This window comes from Diabrotica undecimpunctata, chromosome 1, assembly GCF_040954645.1.
Source record: "Diabrotica undecimpunctata isolate CICGRU chromosome 1, icDiaUnde3, whole genome shotgun sequence".
Classification (NCBI taxonomy): domain Eukaryota; kingdom Metazoa; phylum Arthropoda; class Insecta; order Coleoptera; family Chrysomelidae; genus Diabrotica; species Diabrotica undecimpunctata.
In genome coordinates, this window is record NC_092803.1 from 135,305,029 (window position 1) to 135,327,936 (window position 22,908).

General features: G+C 33.7%; 1 long non-coding RNA gene across 1 annotated transcript in view; it reads right to left on the reverse strand.

The window, feature by feature from the left end:
• The window catches only part of LOC140440299 (uncharacterized), a 605,785-nt gene that overhangs the window by 573,850 nt on the left and 9,027 nt on the right, over nt 1-22,908 (reverse strand). Inside the window, exon 2 of the long non-coding RNA XR_011950808.1 lies at nt 11,166-11,302. This is a non-coding gene — a long non-coding RNA (uncharacterized lncRNA). The remainder of the gene's footprint in view (nt 1-11,165; nt 11,303-22,908) is intronic.

Genomic DNA, 22,908 nt, shown 5'->3' on the forward strand with positions numbered 1-22,908 from the left:
GTATGACTTGTCTTTGGTGTATTAAGCTGGATTGAGACAATGATAAGGAAAACTTTCTGTATCCTGTATCTTTCTGTATCTGATTAAGACGAGGGTGCGAAGAAAGACCCACCTAGTAGATCCCGATGATTTAAGTAGTCGTTTGCATACCGCTTAGATTCATTACTTTCCGTCCGCATTGCCGCTTAGCTATATATTGTGCTTAGTTCTGGAATATAAACTGTTTTACTAACGATGGCTTCCGTTTTCTTGTTAAGATTTTCTGGGATAAATAATAAAGTTTTATACAAACACAGAGAAAGAATAGAAAACCAAAAGACGTTAAGAATACACGTTTAAGTTTAATAAGGAAGGGCTCTCAATAAACGTTTTATTCACTTAGAACTCAACTTGTTACTTTCTAAGCGATTGAGTAATATTATTTTAAATAATTTTTTTTCTCCTTTTTTGCTGTACATGAAAATGTGTACTTGAACTCTTGGCCTTCTATTATCCCATGGTTGACAACTTGTTGCAATTAACAGCAATATGTTAAAACCTTCTTATACTAAATAATATGTATATTTAAGACAAATACCTGAAAGGAAATGAAATGAAATAAACAATTTTTGAAAATATGGCCAGAAATTGATGTCTGTGATTCAACTGCATTCCGCTCAGGTTTACGAAGGTTAATGTAAATTGCTATCCATCTGGAAGAAATTATGTAAGTACAGAAATACATACTAGAATGACAATATAAAAATAAAAATCTGTATCATGAATGTGTTGCTTGTGTGAGTCCATTTTAAAAGAGGTAAAAAGAAATAAATTAAATCGGTTTAATTTTACTACCTAAGACGACCGGTTTCGCTTTTTAAAATTTGGAAAGCATCATCAGGTCAGTGGTACAAAGTTAATTAAATGCTGAAATTATAAAAAGCCCATATTAGGGTGCTGTCTTATAAGGATATAGATAAAAAAAAAGGGTTTAGTAATTATGCCAATATTAAATGTCTGTATTTATTAATATGCATAAATTGCTTTAGCAGACAGAGTAGCAACCCACAAATTGGTAAGATAAAAAATATTTTGAATTGTAATAAATTAGAAATAAACAAAATACTACTTACATTCCGGTACAAGAGTTTTTATATAGTGGTTGGTGATTCATAGTTTAAACTTTTCTTTATCTTCGGTCAATGTTGTAACTGTTTAACAACTTAGGAGGAAGTTTCTTGAGGGGAGGGATGTTAACAGATGATATAGGAGTAAGGTATATGTTATTGTTTGTTAAAAGAAAATGTGATGTTTTATATTATTTAAATTATTTGAGTTATTTATATTTATTAAAGAGATATATTTTGAAATGTGTGTTAAATTATTGAAAATTTTATAAAGAAAGGGGACAGTTATATGACAATTAATGAAAGTACTTGTACTACTTTGTGGGTGTGCAATTTCTTTGACTTGTAATTATCAACTATTGATTAAAAGCATTTAATTTCTGCTAGGGAGAGAATTGTGATGTCAAATGTTAAAATAATAAATTAGAACACAATTAGGGACAAACAGAATACAATTAACAGGACAAAACAAATATAAAACTTTAAAAAGGGGGCTTATAGGCAATACATTACTTGCTAGGAGAGGAATTGGGTTTTTTGTTTTCTACTAGTATTTTAAGGGGTAAATTTGACAAGCTTATGTAGGTTAAAGTGTGACAGTTCTTCTTCTATTTCTAAAGCTAACTAGTTTTGGAAGCTAACAGACCTTAGTAGTTAAACAATTATATGAAATTAAAAATGTAAGCTAATGTGTATAATATTGGCACATTTTTAACAATTACTTGCTGAATTAAATTTAAATTTAAAATTTAAGTGTGACAGTCACATTTTTTCATCTATAACCTTTTTTTGACTTTCGATTTCGTAACTATAGGGTTTTACCGGGTTATGTAGTTAACCCAACGCCAAACCCCCTTTTCGGAGGGCCATTTCACCCACTCTCGTCAGTTCCCGACCCAACTTTCCACCCGGGTTGGATACCAGATCTCCAGCTGGGTTGCTTGGTTAACAGGGGACACCAGCGTGAAGGTGAGAGTCGGATTTGAGTAGAAGAGGCTAGTTGGAGTAAACAGTAATCAACTCCATGTATTCGCATTCTACCCCTTTGTCCCTTTACCCCTTTATCCCCCCTTTATTTTTTTTGAAACTAAGATAATGGCATCAACACCCAACAATAGAGCCAGAAACATCGGCCACCAACTCACGGTTGATAATTCTACCTTTGAAGTGGTGGACAAATTCACATACTTAGGCTCCCTGATCACCAAGGAGAACGTCATGACGGAAGAAATCAAGCGAAGAATAATCCTAGCAAACAAATGCTATTTTGGACTGAGTAGACATATGAGAAGCAGAAACTTAAGCCAAAAAACAAAAATAACCATATACAAAACCCTTATACAACCAGTGTTGACATATGGGTCAGAGGCATGGACCATTTCCAAGGCAGATGAAAATCTCCTGCTTATATTTGAACGAAGGATCCTGAGAAGAATATTTGGTGGCATCTGTGAAAATGGTGTTTGGAGAAGGAGGTACAACTACGAGATATATCACAGATATAAACATATATTTGGTGGTAAAGACGTAGTATCCTTTATAAAAATAGGAAGACTAAGATGGGCAGGACATCTGGCAAGATCACAGCAGAACAACCCTCCTAGAAGAATCCTTATGTCACAACCTGTGGGAAGTAGAAAAAGGGGTAGACCAAAACTCAGATGGAGGGATGGTGTAGATGAGATAATAATAGTCTCCCGTTTTATACCGCTGTCGCGGCTTTGGGAGTATAGCAGGGTAGTCTGCTATATCTAGGGCCTACGGTATACAAGGAAGGTAACATGGCCAGTGCTACGCTTCAACCGTCTATTATTACCCCTGGTTTTACCCAAGGTACTCATTTTTATTCAGGCTGAGTCGACCTGGGGCCTATAGACATTTTTAAAATGAGAATGGTAGATGAGAATGGTAGACAAATAGACGCAGCAAACTGGCAACAGTTGGCAATGGATAGAACTGACTGGCGTAATAGACTTGGGAAGGTCGAGGCTCTTTTATAGGGCTGTAGCACCAATGATGATGATGACCTTTTTTTGATCTTTATCCTTATAAAACAGCACTCTAATATGGGCTTTTTATAATTTCAGCATTTAATTTACTTTGTACCACTGACCTAATGATGCTTTGCAAATTTTAGAAAGCAAAACTGGTCGTCTTGGGTAGTAAAATTAAACTGATTGTGAGTGAGTCTAATTTATTTCTTTTCACCTCTTTTAAAAATCTGTATGTTCAAGAATCCTTCTCTACCAGATTTTCTGATCTTAATTACTCTTAATTTCTACCATCACATAGATATTACCAAACTAATTCCGAATATTTAAGACCTGTGCGTTGGACTGTATATTCTTCTGATAGAGTACACCAATAAACATTTTTAATTTATAGATTTCTAAGTACGTACAACCCAACGGCAGTCATCCACCGCACCCAATAAATAGATTTACAGCCAATTCTGCGTCAACATTATCCACTTTTTCGCCCGTAAAGTTTTTCATTAACCCTCCAGTTGCAATTTTAACGAGCTTATCAGTTGAGTAGAACAATAACAGATCCGTGTAAAGTGAGCACTAAAACCTTATATAGCCAAATACACTGTATGAGTAATGATCTAATGAAGATTGACTTTTCACGTCTCGTGTTTTGTTCATTTACTGTTGGAAAAATCGGAAAAGAGACCATAAAACGCTCCGAGGAAATACCTCGCCTAGAAATATAAATAGGGTTTAGTGTTTTATGTTGGGGAGAAGTTAAAGATAATTAATATTAGGTTTGGTAAAAATAAATTTAAGAATTTTTATTATAAAACAGTTAAACAAATTTTTGTTTCTCAATATATTACTTTTTTTCTGAAATATGTTTCAATTATTCCCAAAAAAAGGTTTGACTGATCTGAAATATTCTGAAAATAATTTTTTAGTACTTAAAAACTTAAATATATTATTAAACATCATAGAAACAAACAGGGTTTCTAAGGGAAAAGGTGTAATATATATAAAGACATATGCCAGAGTTATAAGGATTTATAAAAAACCCAAAAGAATCTTCTTCTTCTTGTGCCACTCCTAACGGAGATTGGAAATTATCAAGGCTATCCTGACCTTGTTTACAGCTGACCTAAAGAGTTCATTAGTGTTACAGCCAAACCACTCTATCAAATTACGCAACCATGAGATTCTGGCCTGGATTCCGTTTTCCTTCTATTTTTCCTTGTATATTTTAAAGTAATGCTTATTTATGTAATCTCATCAGGTGACCCAAATATTCGAGTTTTTTGCGTTTGATCGTTGACAAAATTTCTAGGTCTTTTCCTATCGTTCGCATTACTTTAAAGTTTGTGACTCTTTGAAACCAACTTATCTTCAGCATTCGACGGTAGCACCACATCTCAAAACTTTCAATATGTTGTTCCGTTTAAGAATCCAGGCTTCTAAACCGTATAATAGCATGTTAAATACGTAGCCCCTTAGCATTCTTAATCGTAGGGGGATGCTTATATCTCTGTTGCAGAAGAATTTCCTCATCCTTATGAAGGTGGCCCTAGCAATTTCGATAGGTCTTTTTATTTCATTGTTTTAGTCTCCAGTTTCGTTTATTGAAGTCTCCAGGTATCTGTAACTTAATACTTTTTCAATTTGAATGCCGCTTATACTTATATGTGCTGGTTGTGTCATGTTCTTACTCAAGACCATATACTTGGTTTTTTTGATATTGATACTTATGCCATAATTGTTGCAGGCAATATTTATATTTGTAAGTAATCGTTGTAATTCTTCTACTGTTTTTGCAACTAGTACAGTGTCGTCTGCATATCGAATATTATTTGCAACCTCTCCATTGATTGCGATTCCTTCGTTTGCTTGCAAAAGGGTTTCCTGGCAGATGCTTTAAATCATTAAATAGCAGCGGTGACAAAATGCATCCCTGTCGTACTCCTTTACGTATTTCTATTGCTTGTGATATCTCATTTTCTATTTTGATGTTAGCTTTCTGATTCCAATATAGATTGAGAATTATTCGCAGATCTTTATTATCTATGTCCTTTCTTTCAAGAATGTCTCTTAGCTTATCATGGCATACTCTGTCAAATGCTTTTTTAAAATCCATAAAACATGCATGTACTTACTGATTAACGTCTAGATATTTTTGTGTAACATTCAAACCGAAGAGAGCTTCTCGAGTACCTAGTCCCTTTCTGAACCCCATCTGTGTATCACTCATATCTGAATCCAACTTTTGATAAACTTGGTTGTGGATGACTTTTAGAAATATCTTTAATATGTGGCTCATTAAAGATATTGTTTGATGTTCTGAACATTCTTTTGCATTGGATTTCTTTGGCAGTCTAACCAGTGTACACAACAGCCACTCTTGAGGTATAATACCTGTTTTGTATATTGTGTTAAATAAGTGCAATTTTATACTTACTTTACTTATTACTTATTACTTTACCGAAACTTACTTACGTACTTACTTGCCGAAAGAATACTTTACCGTAAAAATAAAACTTATTATAAATCACGTAAATGATGTTAAATTAGAAATATAGGGCACACATATTATTAACATGCGTGTCTACTTTAAAAATACTTTTGGCACAACTTATGCTCAACCTTGAAGATTCAGCATTTTTATATGAACATTATTTGGCCGAGTAAACCATATGATTTGTTATAGACCGATACATTATAAAAAGGTAAACAGACGAGCAATCGAAGTCAATTAATACTCGTAATTCATTCGTAGTTGTTATTCGTAATTTAAGATAGAATACATCGTTCAATAAGTAATGTCATCTAGAAATTATCCCCTTTGTAGTGCATAAATATGTAACATCACAATCTATTACGATAGTGTCCAATATCCTTTTGTTTTTGTAAGATAAAGGTACACGTGAGCAAATACTGAACCTGAGACAACTCATTGGAAAGACGAGGGAATTTCAAGTACTTTTAATAATATAATTTATTGACCATTTTAATGGATATAGGTGCACAGATATACCTGGTGATATTTAATAAATATCTGTATCAGTGTGGTATGGCAAGAGTTTGGGTAGATCAGAGGTTCTCAAGCCAATTCAGAGCAGAGGGAGGGATTGGACAGCGACACATTTTATTAACTGACTTATTCAATGTTTATGGTAAATATGTCATTAGAATGGCCTGAGAAAGATGGATACTTTGAGTAACGGTGGCTGGTAGAAAAATGTTTAATTTAAAATTTGTTAATGAGATTTTATTATCAACAATAAATAAGAAAGTAGTACTAGATCTCCTGTGAAAAGGTGAGTCGCAGAGCATTAAAGTCGGTTTTTTTAATTAACAAAGACAAGACAAAAATAATGGTTATAGACAGATCACTATTTAGCTAAGTAACTACTTGCAGGAATACCAGATAGTAGACTGCTTTAACTATCTCGGATCTAGTATAACCAATGATACCAACTTCACAGCAGAAGTTTGTAAACGTATCGGCATGGCAAAAAATGCGATGAATCACCCAACTAAAGATTGGAAAGGGATCTATCTTTCAAAAAATCAAGATAAGATTGGTGGATTCACTTGCGTTCTCAATATTTCTATACGAGACTAAAACTTGGACTCTTCGCTCACAAGAACGCCAAAAGATGAGATGAACGCCTTTGAGATGTGGTGTTTTAGATGAATGCTGCGCACACTTTTGATAGCTCATTGGACAAACGTTTTCATTTTTAACCATCTTGACATCAAAAGAAGACTTTCCTCATAATGCCTGCAGCGAATTCTACAGTTTTTTAGTCACGTGGTGTGCAGGGGTGACAATAATTTAGAGAGATTAATTGTTTCTGAAAACGTTTTGTGGAGAAGACCAAGAGGCTCTAACCCGATGGTCTGGAGAAATTTAGAATTCTGCAGGTCACTTATTCTACAAAACCTTTAGAGCAGCTGAAGATAGAGACCAATCGGGAAAACTTGGTTGGGGTAGTAGAAAATCACTATCCTCGCTAATAGGGAAATGACAAGAGAGAGAGAGAGAGAGAAAGAGTGGAAGATATACAATAAAAATAAGCAAATATATTTTCCTTTATTTTAAGGTAATTTAAATAATGGAAATTAACTAAAATGACATATTCGTATACAGTTGTCCTAATTCCCCCTATTTTTAAAATAAATCGTACTATTTCGTTTATATTCAGCTAAATATTTATGTATTGATAACATTTCTATTAAGTTTATTTTAGTTGATACATTATTTTTTTAATATTACGAAAATATACAAATACAACTTTCTGTTGGTTTTGACAATATCAAAATAAAAGTATAAAAAAACCGCTAACCAATTAAACCTGATATTGTTTAATTCTTGTAATAAATCGAAGATACCCGGTATTAAAAATGTATTGAATAAATATTTCTTTTTATGATTATGTCTTAGATCTATTTGTATGCGAACTTGAGAATCCCACCGAGAAATAATGACGACCAACGAATTTAGCAATTTTCCAATAATATTTCCATAATGCAAAGTGGACAAGCAAATATTTACGAGTCGGGACTGGCACAGCAACCAATCGTTGTTCGTCGAATAGTAACAAATCATAAATGTTGGATGTTCTGATTGTGATTGAGTAAACATTCAGTAATCAGAATCACCAAACTGCCACGCAAAATCTACAATCCAATCAGCTGATGTTTGATTGAAAGCACGGAACTAATGAAAACAACAAAAAAATAGAAGTTCGGTAGAACGATAAAATGTTTAGCTTATTTTTTAAGACGTTTAGCCAATATTAATTAAGTTTATTTTTAAAAAATTATTTAAAAAAAATCGCTTCAAAAATTTTAAATTTACAACAATATTTTGAAATAAATGTAAATTTCTATCATGTAAATGCAAAAGTAGCATCATCTACCATGTACTTTTCAGTTCGTTGAATTATCTTCTGTGTTATAGAAATATTACCTATCGATTTAATACGTCATTTTAGATCTCTGTTTAAATTTTCTACTTTGGTAGAAATCTGCAATCTGGGCAATAAACAAATTAACAATAATTAGTCACTTTGAAATTTAGTTATAAGATGAAAAACGGAGGGAATAAATAAAACTTACCGATTTGTCGCATCGTTTACAGAATTTTCCATCTCCTTCTAGTGAAAGCTCTAAATATGGTCCGATTTAAGGTCCAATTTTAAAATGTGTGTTTTTTTGCTTTCCGGTATATGCAAGAAAACTAAACTAAACTATAACTTACAATAGCTTATTAAATAAGGGAAAAAGATTGGGGATTTCCCAATATTTAAGCCTCAAATCTAGATCAGGTACGTTTTTCTAGAAATATTATGGGTAGTAACACACAATTTTAAACAAGGCATACGGTAAACGTGAGGGATATGACACGGTCGCTGATATGACGCGTTTTCAATATCTTTCAAATTCTGCATGCTCGCGCGGGAAAGGTTTTGGGAAACGGTAGTTACCACCATTGCCACCAGATGGAGCATGTCTAAGTTAGTGTATAGCGATCCGTCGTGGAGGGAGCTTTGGTGTTATGTACACTTTTGCAGGTAAACACCATAAAAATTTTACCTTGGTAATTTCTAAGTTTTGTAATTTGTCTTTTTTTAAATTTTTTGTTGCTTTCGTGTATTCTAAGTTGTTGCGCATTCTTTAAACTTAAGACCATGACTTATTTAGATACATAGCCCTTCTTGTTTACTATTTGAATTTTTTTACTTAAAATGGCGTCGAGTCGGGGATATGACGCGTTGTTGTTGTGGTGGATATGACGCGAGTCATATCTCCCACATAAATAAAACATTTCTAATTTTTAATCTGAGACTTATTTTGCTTTTATAGATATGCAAAGCTATAAGTGAAAGAACATGCGAGGCTACTGGACTGAAGATAATCTTCGTTTCAAGGATGTTGCAAACGGCTCTTCAGTTAGTGGTGTAGCTAAAAATATGATATACCGGAAAAAACCCTACGATTCCGACTCAAAACAAAGAACATCATTAAAGGTAAGCTAGGATAAAATAATGCCCTTGGCCTGGCAGAGCAAAAATTCGCCTTTGATCCTCAACCCAGCACATTTGGTTCACTCTCACTTAATACTCCAAAGAAGAAGCCTACTGACCCACATTCTCATAAAACCACAAAAGCAACTCCTACGAAACTTCTACAAATTGTATCACCAGTACCAAAATGTGATTCTCCTGCCGTAGCGAAAAAGAAACAGTTTGCTCAACTTTTGATAACGCCTGAAAATATAGAAGCTAAGAAGGCCAAACGAGAGCAATCAAAATTGCAAAGCAGGAGAAAACATTCAAGCTTCGAAAGCCAGCAAAAAAGAAGATCTGACTAGAAGAAGAATTGCTATCATCATCTGAAGGCGAGTGGGACACAAAATCCTCCGATGATGAAATTATAGATGAGGAAGATTTTCACCAATGTGTAAAAAGTGTTAACGTCGACGATTACGTATTGGTTAAGTTTCCAGGAAAGAGCAAGCCATTATATTATGTGAGAGTAGCCATTAGTATCAATAACGATGGCGTGGAAGTTAATTTTATAAAGAAAGCAAAGGTTCAGTTCGTCTTTCCATTAGCTGAAGACATCGGCATTGCCAAAATGAAAAAAAATTAAGAAACTCCTGCCAAAACCTAATGGTCGCCGTGGATACTTCAATTCTGTTGTTAAATTCCCTAACACCATATCCGTTGTGTAGTTTTATTTCACCTCATTTCATTAAAAGTTGCAAAGTTAATCACTCTGTTTTTATTTTTGGTTTACATGTAATTTCCCATAAGTCATATCCCCAACACCTATAGTGTGTTATATTACCCCCCCCCCCTTCCACCTCCTGTCGGGAATATAACACAAAAGTTGACTTTATTTGTTTTTTTAAATTATAGTAATTCTTATTGTAGGATTTAGCTGGAATTTATACTGTGAGTACCTGCTAGTACTAGTTGTCATAAACACTAATCAACATGTGATTATTGGTATTACCGTTTGAGATTTCTCAAAAACACGAATTGTGGGTCATATCCCCTACGTTTACCTTAAATAGACGAAATTTATAAAAAAACCGTTTTGCCTATAAATATGATATTTATTGCTCTATTTGTTAAACCAGATAGTTAATAGGGATTGATTCCCCACGATAAATGAATCGAAAAAGTCCAAAAATCAACAAATGAGCTATCATCACCGAGACGTGAGTTACCCTCCATCGTAATCATCGATCGTTAAATTTTATACATGCATGACAATTAAGAATGGATCCATTATATCCATATTAATATGATGATAAAAAGTTGTTCTAGAAAAAATGCCCGCAAAAAGCGCGTAAAGACACTGGTTTGATAAGTGATATTATGTTTAAATTTTATATATTTATATTAATTAAATTTTATTAGTGCATGCTTTGAAAACTAACATGTAACTTACACTTTAAACCAGTACCGTTGCGTGCTAGCTGTATTTTACTATATATTTGAGACCTCACGTTTTTATTATCTGGCAACCCTAATTTTCGGTCATTTTTTTAAGTAATCTTTTATCATCATATTAAGAAAAATATTTTCTTTAATTTGATACAAAAATCATGTATATACGTCATGATAAGCGTATTTATTTAAAAAATAAATGAATGACATACAATTTTTGTTCCAAAAATGTATTACTTTTAATAATTTAAAAATATTAACGTTTACTTTTTGGCTCATGACTAATTGTCAATGAATTCTCCTAACTTTAAATATATAAAAGTGTGAGTTTGATTAGCTACGCTATTAACGTAGTGATCCTGAAGTGGGATCTTAGACCATAATAAGACTATTGCGTTAAGTTTCTTTTCCTTTTGTCTATCCTTTTATGTCCCTATGAAATCCCAGATCTATTCTAGTAAGGTTCGAATAAAAATGTTTGCTTACATACAAGTAATTATTTTAATCTTTATAGATTTTATAAAATATACTTCTATTGAGAATTGTAACAAACAATTAATTAGTGATTTACAGTGATTGGATGGATTAAGCTGTCTAAATAAATTAAACAAAGTAATAAACTGTACCTGGTATAATTAATAACAACTGAAGAAAGGCTCCAACGGCTGCGTAGGCCAACATCTTGATAATGTTCACTCACTGATAAATGTCTAAACTATCTTTACACTTCTAAGTCCTTCTTCCATTTCTTTTAAATTGTAATCTGAAAAACAAAATAAGCGAGTTAGAGAATGCAAAAATATAAAGATGATTTCTAAAGATATTAACAGGTTGACTGCGTTCCCAAAATATGTCAACCAAAGAACTTTGCGTTACAGGTCCCCCCGGGACCGGTGGCGTGACGCGAACACGGTGCGTTACCGACCGTTGGGGACCGGTAGTGACGTAATTAGTATTTACATTTTTACAGTTTTATAATATAAATTATACGAGTTTTAAGATCATTTATTAACAGTAAAAACATTTTAAAACTTACCATTGTCATTCGTTTTTTGATCAGGTTTCCTGTTAAGAATATTTTAAAGTATCAAGACAGCTTACTATTTTTTACAGATTTAGATTAAAAGATCAAAACTTCTTAATATTTTATTAGTGTAAATAATATTTGAAAACAAAAAAACATGTAAACTAATAATATTTATGTCCTTAGTTATTAAACAGAAAAAAAAAAACATAAAGTTTCAGGAAAATAAAAGATTTTTCATAGTTATTAAAAAAAAACAATCAAGTTTCAGAAAAATAGAGTATTTTTTATGAATGCTATTAAAGCAAGATAAATAAATTCCTGGTTGTCCAGGATATTTATTGCAGTAACTTGTTACTTTTGTCACCTTATTACTTGCCTGTTTGCTTGAATGTGTTTCTCTTAATTTATGATAGCATCCTTGGCATTTCCTTCTCCTTTTCTTTCCAGGTCCTGACGTTTTAATAAAAGTATGTGGAACTCTTTTGGGAGTAGTGTTGTTTTCGTGTGCAGCTGTAATAACAAGTAAATCCTGCGCCAAACTTCTAAATTCCATTATAGATAATGTTGTGGAACAACTAATCTTGTTATAAACAATCCAGGCATTTACAATAGATGTTCCAAGCAAAAATTCAAAGGCTAGTTTTCGGTACCATTTTAAACTTTGTCTTAAAACGGAATGATAAGAACTTATCTGATCACTAAAGTCTACTCCTTTTTTTTCTTGATTGTAATCAATAATTGCCTTTGGTTTTAATACAAACTCAAGTTGCCAGTTTCGCTTTCCTGTTGGTTCTAAAGTAGTTGTATGAGTTGGATCAGTGCTTAACATCAAAACTGGCCGTTTGTCCATCCATTCCATAATACGTAAGGAGTTGCTCTGTGTACCCCAAATTTCTCCCTTTTTCATTTTTTTAGATACCGTTTTGGGAATACCTCTTCTGTTGGACCTCAGGGTTCCACAATAAATTATTTGTTTTTTGAATAATGATTTGGCTAAAGGTAAACTCGAGTAATAATTATCAGCATACAAGTAGCGATAGTAGCCATTTTCGAATTCAACATGTTCAAGAAGATCATACACTATCTGCTCACTCTGAGCAGTATTTGCATTGGTAGTCGTATTTTTACCACGATAAATGATTATGTTGTTAGTATAATCATCCACTGTACATAACTTATACAATTTAATTCCATACAGGTGTGTTTTTTTTGGCAGATATTGCTTTATTTGCAGTCTTCCTTGATAAGTTACTATACTTTCATCGACTACCAAAATCCGTCCTGGAGTTAATGCAGCTTAAAAATTTTTATTCAGTACTTTTAAAACTTCCCCAAACTTATAGAGCCGATCACCTTTATTACACTGCTGATTATTACAAAAATGAATGCAACGCATCAGGGACCATCAACTAATCCCATAACTATACATATTGAAAAAAACGTTTCAGTTCAGCTCGGCTATATCACAGTCAACCCAGCAACGTACACATGATTTTGATCGATGTATATTTAACAACATTTCCCGAGCCAATCTATTTGTTTCAGTGACAATGTTCTGTAAAAGATCATCGGTTACAAATAACTTGTAAGTATCTATAGGATTTTTTATTTCGTTAACGTTAAAATTTAATATAGGCATATCTTGATATTAATTCAACTCACCAGTTTCTTTGTCACTCTCACCTATATCATGCCACTCATTTTCATCATCATTTTCAGATTCTGACATTTTTTCGTTATCAATTTTTGTCTCATTATCATCATCGAATAAATCACTCTCACTTACATCACTATACGATTCATCTAAAGAAAGAATATAGTTTTTGTCTATTACAGAATCGTGCGAATCAAAAGGATCGTCCCGTTCATTTTCACTGTCACTATTTGGCAACTCTGCAAGCACATGGTCTCTTAAATCAGTTGGACTTTGGCGCGAATTTACAATACTTGGGTTATCTTCGTCATATTTTTTATTTTCAACTGAATTACTCGGTTCGTTACAATCGACAGTTTTTGTTTTGTTTATATCAGCTGTTTGAGCTAAAAGCAAAATCTTTTTAACGCGAGATGACATTTTTAGACTAGTAAAACCACGTAAAATACGGACCTGCTATTGAAATACAAACGATACTAAATGTCGATTGACTGAGCAAGCATGCAGATATATAAATATGCACCGGTCCCGCAGGACCGGTCTCGCACCCGAGTAACTAATTGTAATCTCTGTGCGTTACCGGCTCCCAATGCCCGGTACATTTTTTTCTTTTAGAAATGTTTAGAATCTTAACACAAGTATAACGCTGTTTTTAGCATTTAAAACAAACGAATAATAACGAAGATATGCCTTTCGCAATTTTTAAAAGTTTGCAGTTTTCACAAGCCGCACTTTAATAATCCTAACACCGGTCCCAGGGGGCCGGTAACGCAGTCAACCTGTTAATGACTAGATAGCCACTTTATAGGTAAATATTATTTTATAGGCTAGATGTATTAAACTACATAACATAGTTTTGTATGCTACATTTTTTGGTCCAAAGTTTTATCTTTTTTTTCTTTGTTTTTTTGCTGTATAATACCAATCGACTTGTTGCATACGGTTATTTTTCTATACAGGAGTTACTAGGTACTTTATTAATTCTTTCACCCAATTTCATTTCCTAGTTTTCAGTTATCAACTTCAGCATCTAATGTTCCCATTGTTACTACTAAATATAGATTTTACTCGCCTTTTTCCATACTTGCATCCAGTTTGCTGAGCAACGTTTGAAATCATTAATCCGTCGTTTTGACTCTTCAGCTCTACTCGATCTCCATGGCTTGAAAGTTTTTTATTTAATAAATATTGTCGAATAAATTTAAATATATAACTCAACTTTCGAAAATTGAGTTACATTTTTACTAAACTACGTTAATAAAGTCAGCTTTTGGCAACCGAGAGCTTTAAAGACAGACAGATTTGTGCTATTTGCTTTATTTGTTATTATGTGAGTTATTGAGAATGTAAAGCCATGTTAAATAATTCCAAGGGTTATTTGTCTGATTCTAGGGATTGTTATTTTTAAATTTCATTTTCTGCCTAACTGCGAGTAACGACCTGATGTTCTGCTGTGCAGAATGTTTTCATTACAAATATTAATGCTACTTTTCTAAACGTATTCTCTTAGTCTTTCTATTGTATTTTGTTTCTGGGATAATAGTTCGCTCACTGGTTATAATAGTGGTACAACTCAAAATTGTACATTTAAAAAAATCAAGTTTTAAATTTTCGAAAATAAGCGATATTAATTTATTATGTTTTAAATTTTTGTTATTTTGAAAAGTTTACCTTTATTTTGTGCCACTACTGTCTAAACTTGACATAACAGTTTTTATTAAAAGGTACTTATTTGGAGCTGTTTTTTATTTTACTTTAAAAGACTATAAATTTTTTATAATACTGTTTTATGTGTCAAATATTATTTATTTATTTATCCTTTTATTAAAGACGTTTCGTGTAATAATTCATTCACATTTTCAGTTTATCTACTTCTTCTTCTTCTTCTTCAAGTGCCCTGTTGGTTGCGAACATTGGCTATCAACATGGCAATTCTGATCTTGTTTTGCGGCGCATCTGAATAGTTCGACCGATGTGAGCCCGAACCACTTCCGCAGATTTTGGAACCACGAGTGTCTTCTCCTAGCTGGCCCTCACTTACTGTCTACTTTCCCCTGGACAATCAATGCAGTAGACGGTACTTATCGGTATTTGTTTGATTGTGCTCACGATTCTTTCTCCTTTCCGATTCTTTGGAGTACCTTCATGTTGGTGACATGTTCGGTCCAGGATATATAAAGAATATGTCGGTTAACCAACATTTCGAATGCCTCTAGTTTTCTCGTAAGCGTCTCTGTCAGCGTCCAGGCTTTCATACCATATAATAAGATCGGAAAAATGTAGCATTTAGTTAGACGTAGGTTTAGGGGAATGGTCAATTAGTACGTTACTTATCCGTAATTGTTGAGCATGTTGTTGCTTTTTGCTTATCAGCATCCACATTGTCTTCTTGAAGTTGAGGCGCAAGCCATACTCCTCACTAATTGAATAAACTCTTTTCATTACCTGTTGATATTCGTCTATGGTACTGGCAAGAATCACCGTGTCGTCGGCATATCTTATATTGTTCGTTAACTCGCTGTTTATTTTTATGTTCTCATTTGCATTTTCCATATATTTGTTTAATATTTTCTCGGAATAAATATTGAATAGGAGTGGGGATAAGATATACCCCTGACGAACCTCTTTTGATCTACACCCTTCCAGTGAGTTGGCAGCTTTTGCTCTTGCTGTTTGACCCCAGTATAGGTTTGCCACAGTTCGAATGTCCTTGTCGCCAATACCTGTCTTTCGCAGAATATCCATCAATTGTTCATGATTAACATTATCAAATGCTGTTCTAAAATCCACAAAGCACAAACATATGTCCTTATCAACATCTCTACACCGCTGTATAAGCAATTGGAGAGCGAAAACTGCTTCTCTAGTTCCAAGTGTTTTCCAAAAACCAAACTGCGAGATATCGATATTTATCATCTATTCTTTTATGAATGATCTTAGTGAACGCTTTAATGGCATGATTGATCAAGCTTATAAGCCGGTAGTCATCACAGATCTAAGCATTTGCTTTCTTCGGGATTGTAATAAATGTTGAATGTAACCAGTTCTCCGGGATGTTGTTAAAAAGTGCAACTAGGTTATCAAGGAACTGTTTGTCTGATTTATATAGGATCTTTAATATTTCGCAGGGTACATTGTCCGGACCTGTTGCTTATTGTTTTTTAGTGTTGCAATGGCATCTTCTATCTCCGATTTATGAATTAAAGGACCTGTTTCTCCTTCTCCATATAGGTGATCATCAGTCCTGTCAGATCCAAATAATTTGGTTTGGTAAGGTTGGCCGAGTAATCGTAATTGGAAAGGAATTTGTGACTTCGGCTAAAGAAATACCTGTGTGACTTATCAATGTCAATGACTACCCAGTGACCATCTAGAAAGAGACAAAAGCAGGAACTTGTGTATCTGTGACATCCATAATCCGTCAGATGACAACATTCGATAATTCAAACGACAAATTCGACCAAATGGTTGCAGTTGCTGGACAGTCTCTAAATCAGATCGAAAAAAGGTAATTAAGGGAATTTTTTCGGCAGTATCGTGATATTTTCGTACCGAAAGAAGGAAAGACGGGAAGAACTACCATTGTTAAACATAAAATTGATACTGGTAATGCTTAACCAATTCGTCAAACAGATCGACGATTACCACAGGCAAAAAGAGAGGAAGCTGAAACGATTGTTCAGGAAATGAAGAAAGACGGAGTGATAGAATCTTCTACGAGCCCATGGGTCTCTCCGGTGGTCCTGGTTAAGAAGAGAGACGGAACGATGAGGTTCTGTGTGGATTACCGCTTGTTGAATTACGTTACCAAGAAAGAGAGTTATCCTCCACCTCTGATCGACGACACATTGGACACGTTGGCTGGAAGTAAATTGTTTTCTTATTTGGATTTGAATCTGGATACTGGCAGGTAGAAATAGACCCCGTAGATAAAGAGAAGGCAGCCTTCACCACAGGATCTTAATTGTGACAATTCAACGTTATTCTATTTGGACTCTATAATGCTTCTGCGATATTTTAGAGTCCTATGGAAAATGTGTTGAGAGGGTTAGCTTGAAAAACATGCCTGGTTTATCTAGATGATATAATCGTCTTGGGGGAGACATTTGAATACCATTTGAAGAATTGAGAAAACATTTGTAATCGACTTAAAGCTGCCCAATTGATGTTAAACCCAATAAGTGCCAGCTATTTCAAGGTAAAGTAGATTATCGGGGTCATATATTCAGTGAAGAAGAAGTGGCGGATAAAAGAAAAATCGATTCAATTAAGGAATGACCAGAACCAACTGACAAACATCAAGTAAAAAGTTTTCTTGGACTATGTACTTATTACCGCAGGTTTATTAAGAAGTTTGCAGATATCGATAAGCCATTAACGCGACTTACAGAGAAAGTAAGAGATTACCGTTGGGATACAGAATGCCAAAATGCCTTTGAGACCTTTGTCTGAGACACTGTCAGAAGGAGAGTTTATCTTAGATACAGATCCGAGTAATGCGGGAGGAATTGCTCAAACAAGTACTGGAAAATGATGACGGTTTAGATAAGAGAAGACAGTTGGTGATCCCAAAAAGCAGAATAGCCGAAGTACTTCGTCAGTTACACGACAGTCCATCAGAAGGGGATTTCGGTGTAAAGAAAACCCCTCAGTGAATTCGGGAACGGTTTTATTAGATGAACAGTTCCGACAACGTAAAGAACTGGTGTAAGAAATGTACTATTTGTGCTACGAGTAACGGGCCTTATTGAAAAGAAGAGCTCCTATTAGACAATATAATTTTGGAAGCTCGTTGAAAGAATAGCTTTGGACATTGCTGGGCCATTTCCAGAAAGTGAAAATGGAGGCAAGTACATGTTGGTAGTAATGGATTACTTTACCAAGTGGGTCGAGATTTACGCACTTTCAGAAGGCCGCCACACTTGCCAATAATTTGATCAAAGAATATATCAGCCGATTTGGAGTGACAGTTGGCAAGTATTTGACAAAGATGGTGTTTTATCACCAGCGAGACTAGGACCAATATCTTCCGTTCTTCACAATAGCCTACAGATCTGCTGTTAATAAATTAACAGGCCAGAAACCAGCGAGAGTCCTAAGAGTATTATTGGGACGCGAGAAGTGACTACTTTGAGATCTAGAGTTTAGGTGTCGACCTGGAGAAGATGTAGCAGGTGAAGATTATGTGATCGAATTACGAAGAAGAATGGACGATGTACACAAGTTGGTCCGTTCAAATCTACAGATCGCTAGCGACCGAATAAAGAAACGGTAAGATACGCAAGCCAAACAGGGGTGCTATAAGAAGAAAGACAAAGTCTGGCTCTATAATTCCAAGAAGAAAAAAGGTTGTTCTCCCAAGTTGCAGCAGTTTTGGGAAGGTCCATAACTTATTGTGGAGAAGATCAACGATGTCATCTACCAAATAAGCAAGATTCCGTGGGGAAAGCCGATGATAGTACACCATAACCGGCTGGCGTCTTTCGAAGGTGACCACGACGTTACTAAAGAAGTGGAAGTAAACCAAGCCCAAGATGTGTCGGACCTCACGTTCTGAGAAGGTTATGGGAGCCTATGGAGGTACCGGTAAAGCAAGACATGGTGTTACCACTGAAGAAAAACAAGAAAAGCAAAAGCCTTACTCCAAGATGCCTCGCAGTACATTTTCTACCTGGTAACAAAACACATTGCCCGTGACCAACCTACCTACCGAAATGTACGAAAAGCCTTACTTCAATTGAGAGAGCACGTAGTAGAGTCTGACGTGCAAAAGTTAGCCATGCCAAAGTTAAAGTGCCGCCAATTAGATTGGAGGGTTATCCGAAGTATGGTGGAGGAGATCTTTAAAGACACCGAAGTCCAGGTTTTAGTCTGTTGCAATCCGCATAATTACTGGTGCGGAGAGAAAACTGTCCCTTGTTATTTTTATACAACTGAAAGTTGTAAAAGATTGTCCAGTTGCTGATACCAGCATACCGTTTCAGTTCCAGTCCCGACAAGGTTCCAGGTGGAACCATCTTTTAAGAGGGGGCAATGTTACGATAAATATGACTCATATTTAAGCTGTAAACATATTTTTCTAACAAGTATTTTGTAGTAGGTAAATATCCACGGGTCCCTTTCCACTAAAAACCTGTCTCGTTCCATGTCATTCGAGAAAGTTCCGGAAGGGTCATCACAGCCAAATTCTACGGAGTTCCAGAACAACGGTTAATAAATATATATAGAGGAATTTTCATTGTGTTAGTCAGTCTGAAAATAATAATTGTATCGAGTCGAGTTTGAATAGCAACACGGGAAATAAATTTGTAAATAAATTATATAAATTAGAATAATGTCAGTGAAAAATAAATTAGTGTTATCTTGTATACAAATTAAATAAATACTTTTATAAACTAGGTGTTAGAACATTTAATAAGATATAAAGATAAAAAATTAGATTTATAATAATAGTTCAACATGTTATATATAACCAACAGATATATTATACATCCATCAAAAATAATCGACATAAGATGCTTCAATTCAGCAAATGTAGTTAGCGACCATAGCCTAGTATTATATAAAATAAAAATCATCATGAAATAATTCACACCAAAGAGAGCGACACCAACGTCAACAAAAATCAGAGTCGAAGGACTAAATACAGAATTCACGGAATACTTAGACAGAAAAAGAATGTCAGATATACAGAAGATTGATGGAAATAAATTACTGAAAAACGACATCATCGAGGAAAGCTGGGAAAAACTTAAAATTAACATTGTTAACGCAGCAACAGAATCACTTGGAAATTGAAAAGTAATGAACACCAACATATCAAAAAAGAAAACTTAATGGGTTAGAGTGAAACTGAAGACAAAATGCGAAGAAAAGAAGAAAGCCTTTTTACAATTCAAATCACAACAATCATAACAGGCATACAGCTACTATAAACGAATCAGCAATAAAACAAATACGACAAAAAAAATAGAATGCTGACAAAGTTTTTTAAAACAGATGAAACACGACTTTTACGAAACACAAAAATTAATATAGAGGACAAAGAAAAAATGTAAATAAAAATGAAAAAAATATTCAGAAGGAAACATAGGCATAAAAAACTTCTCTTTAATAAAAAGAGAAAAGTTAATGGTAAGACACTATGGAACATATCTAGATTTAAGAAGTATAGATATGTGACGTAAATGCAAGGTTAATAACATTAAAGACTGGTAAAAAATATAAGGGTCATTTTAAACCAAACACTACATAAGAAATCCCTACAATTAGTATTTCCACCAACAGAGAAAAATCCCAGTACCTTCTGCTCGATTACATACAGGCAAGATATCAAAAATAGTCAAACACATAAAAAAGAAAAGAATAACATTATCATCATTTTGGCTTTACAACCCTGTGTGGGTCCTAGCCTCCCCAAGAATTTTTCTCCAGTCGTCCCTATCCGTCGCCTTCCTCCGCCAAGCACGTATTTCCATATTTCTCATGTCTTCATCGATGTTATCTAGGAATCTTGTTCTGGGTCTTCCTCTTCTTCTTTGACCAATAGGTCTATCAAGGAGCGTTTTTCTAGCTGGGTCGGTTTGCTCCATCCGCATTACATGGCCTACCCACCTCAGACGTCCTATGTTTATGTGTTTTACGATATCTGGTTCCTGGTATATCCTATAGAGTTCGAAGTTGTATCGTCTTCTCCAGACACCATTTTCATTTACCGCTCCATAGATGCGCCTTAGTATTTTTCTTTCGAAACATCCTAGGAAAAGAATAACACCAGCTTTTAAAAGAAACAGAAACTTAGGCAAATGTATTAAGAACAACAAGAGCCAAAAAAAGCAATTACACAGCTTGTATACAAACTTAAATGTGGCGACAGCCCAAAAACTTACATCGGTCAAACCTGTAGAAGTTTTATCAAACGTATACCAGAACATAAAAGGACTTTCAATAATAAAAAAAACAGACTCTACGTACGAACTTTAACTTCTAGACCATAACCACTCTTTTAATGACGAAGAACAAAAATAGATCACTTGAGAAAGGCACTTTGGCCGAAGCAGCTGTAGTGGTAATAATTTAATACAGAATAAATTGTGTGGAAGTGTTAAAAAAAGTTTCAGTATTTTATTGTTAGATGTGCATATTTGAAAAAATAAACGTTAAATAACGGTTTAATTCATAAATGCATTTGATAATGGCACACACGTCTACTTGGAAAAGAGAAAAACGAAAAATTAAATTACGGGTGAATTCTTGAATGTAAGTTTTATTTGATATTATGAGATCTTTGCAAAACTGGATCATAAAATTTATAGAAATAAGTGGTAGGCATTTTGAATATTTACTTTAAAACTTTTAATTTTTGTTTTTTAAATTGATATTGTTGTATAGTTAGAGTATAAGTTTTTTTATTTTAAAATTAAAAATCATTGGCCTTTTTAGAAACAAATAACTCGAAAACCAAATTACATTAATTAAACAAAAGTAACTTTTTTGTGGAATTTAATGCTTTTTATATTTATTTATTATTTTATTTATAGTTTAGCCGTTTTGATTTACTAAATATGACCAATTGTAAGTAGCACACTCTATAAGTATTGTTAAATCAGCAATCCTAATTCCAAAAAATGTAAAACTACTAAAGAAATTGTAAGGTGTTGGACATAATCATTATATTATTTTGAGGTTTAAAATTTACAATTCAGAGATTTGAGATTCTTAATAAATCTCTATTATCTCTATAAAAAAAAATAATTAATATTTAATTTTAATATTCTACAATGTTAATTTTGGCAAATATTTTATAAACAAAATAGTTACAGTTTATTTATATTTTAAATTTAAAATAAACAAAGAAAGCGACGAATATCTTTGACATTTATAATGCAAACACTACGATGAAGATCTCTGCATTCACCACATTCCCAGCTTCGAGAAATTCAAGCAGAAATGAGAAAATTATATGTCTGCTAAAACATGGATTTTCAGCTTTAAACATTAAAATGGAAATCAAGAAACCAGATAGTGCAATATTTATGTTAAACATGAAGTGAGTTATCGCGCGAACGAAATGTGGAATGCGAAATGCATTTTTAATTTTTTAATTCGGAGCTGTGTACACGACTCCCGACAAACGTAGAAGCGCCAGTGTGAAAATTAACTGAAAATTCTCGGTTTTGTAGAATTAATAATTTTATACCATGGAGAGCTTTGACGACTTTTTGTAGAAAGACCAACATATCTAAATACATACAAATATGATCTATGAAAATGTTATATAATACTACATCTTTCAGAAACCATATAAAATTATAATCATTTTGCTCGACTCCAAAAATTCAATGTCTAAACATGTGCCATTGAATTTATGAGAAGTAAATTAAAATGTCTATGCCAAACGTAATGAATTTTTCAAGAAAACAAAAATAAATATTTAGAGACCGGATGTGATTTCCGAATCAAATAGGGTGTTTAATTTCAGATCCGATAAATTCGCAATTTTATATTAGTATTTTTACCATAGTAAAGAAACAAAAGTGATATACTTGCTTATTAAAGTTAGTGTTATAAGAAGACCCAAAAACGTGAGTAAAAGAATATTAATTAGATTGAATTAATAGATTTGAATCCATCTGAATAAAATCGCCACATCAAGAAAACATTGGACTGGACTGAACCACACTTACTT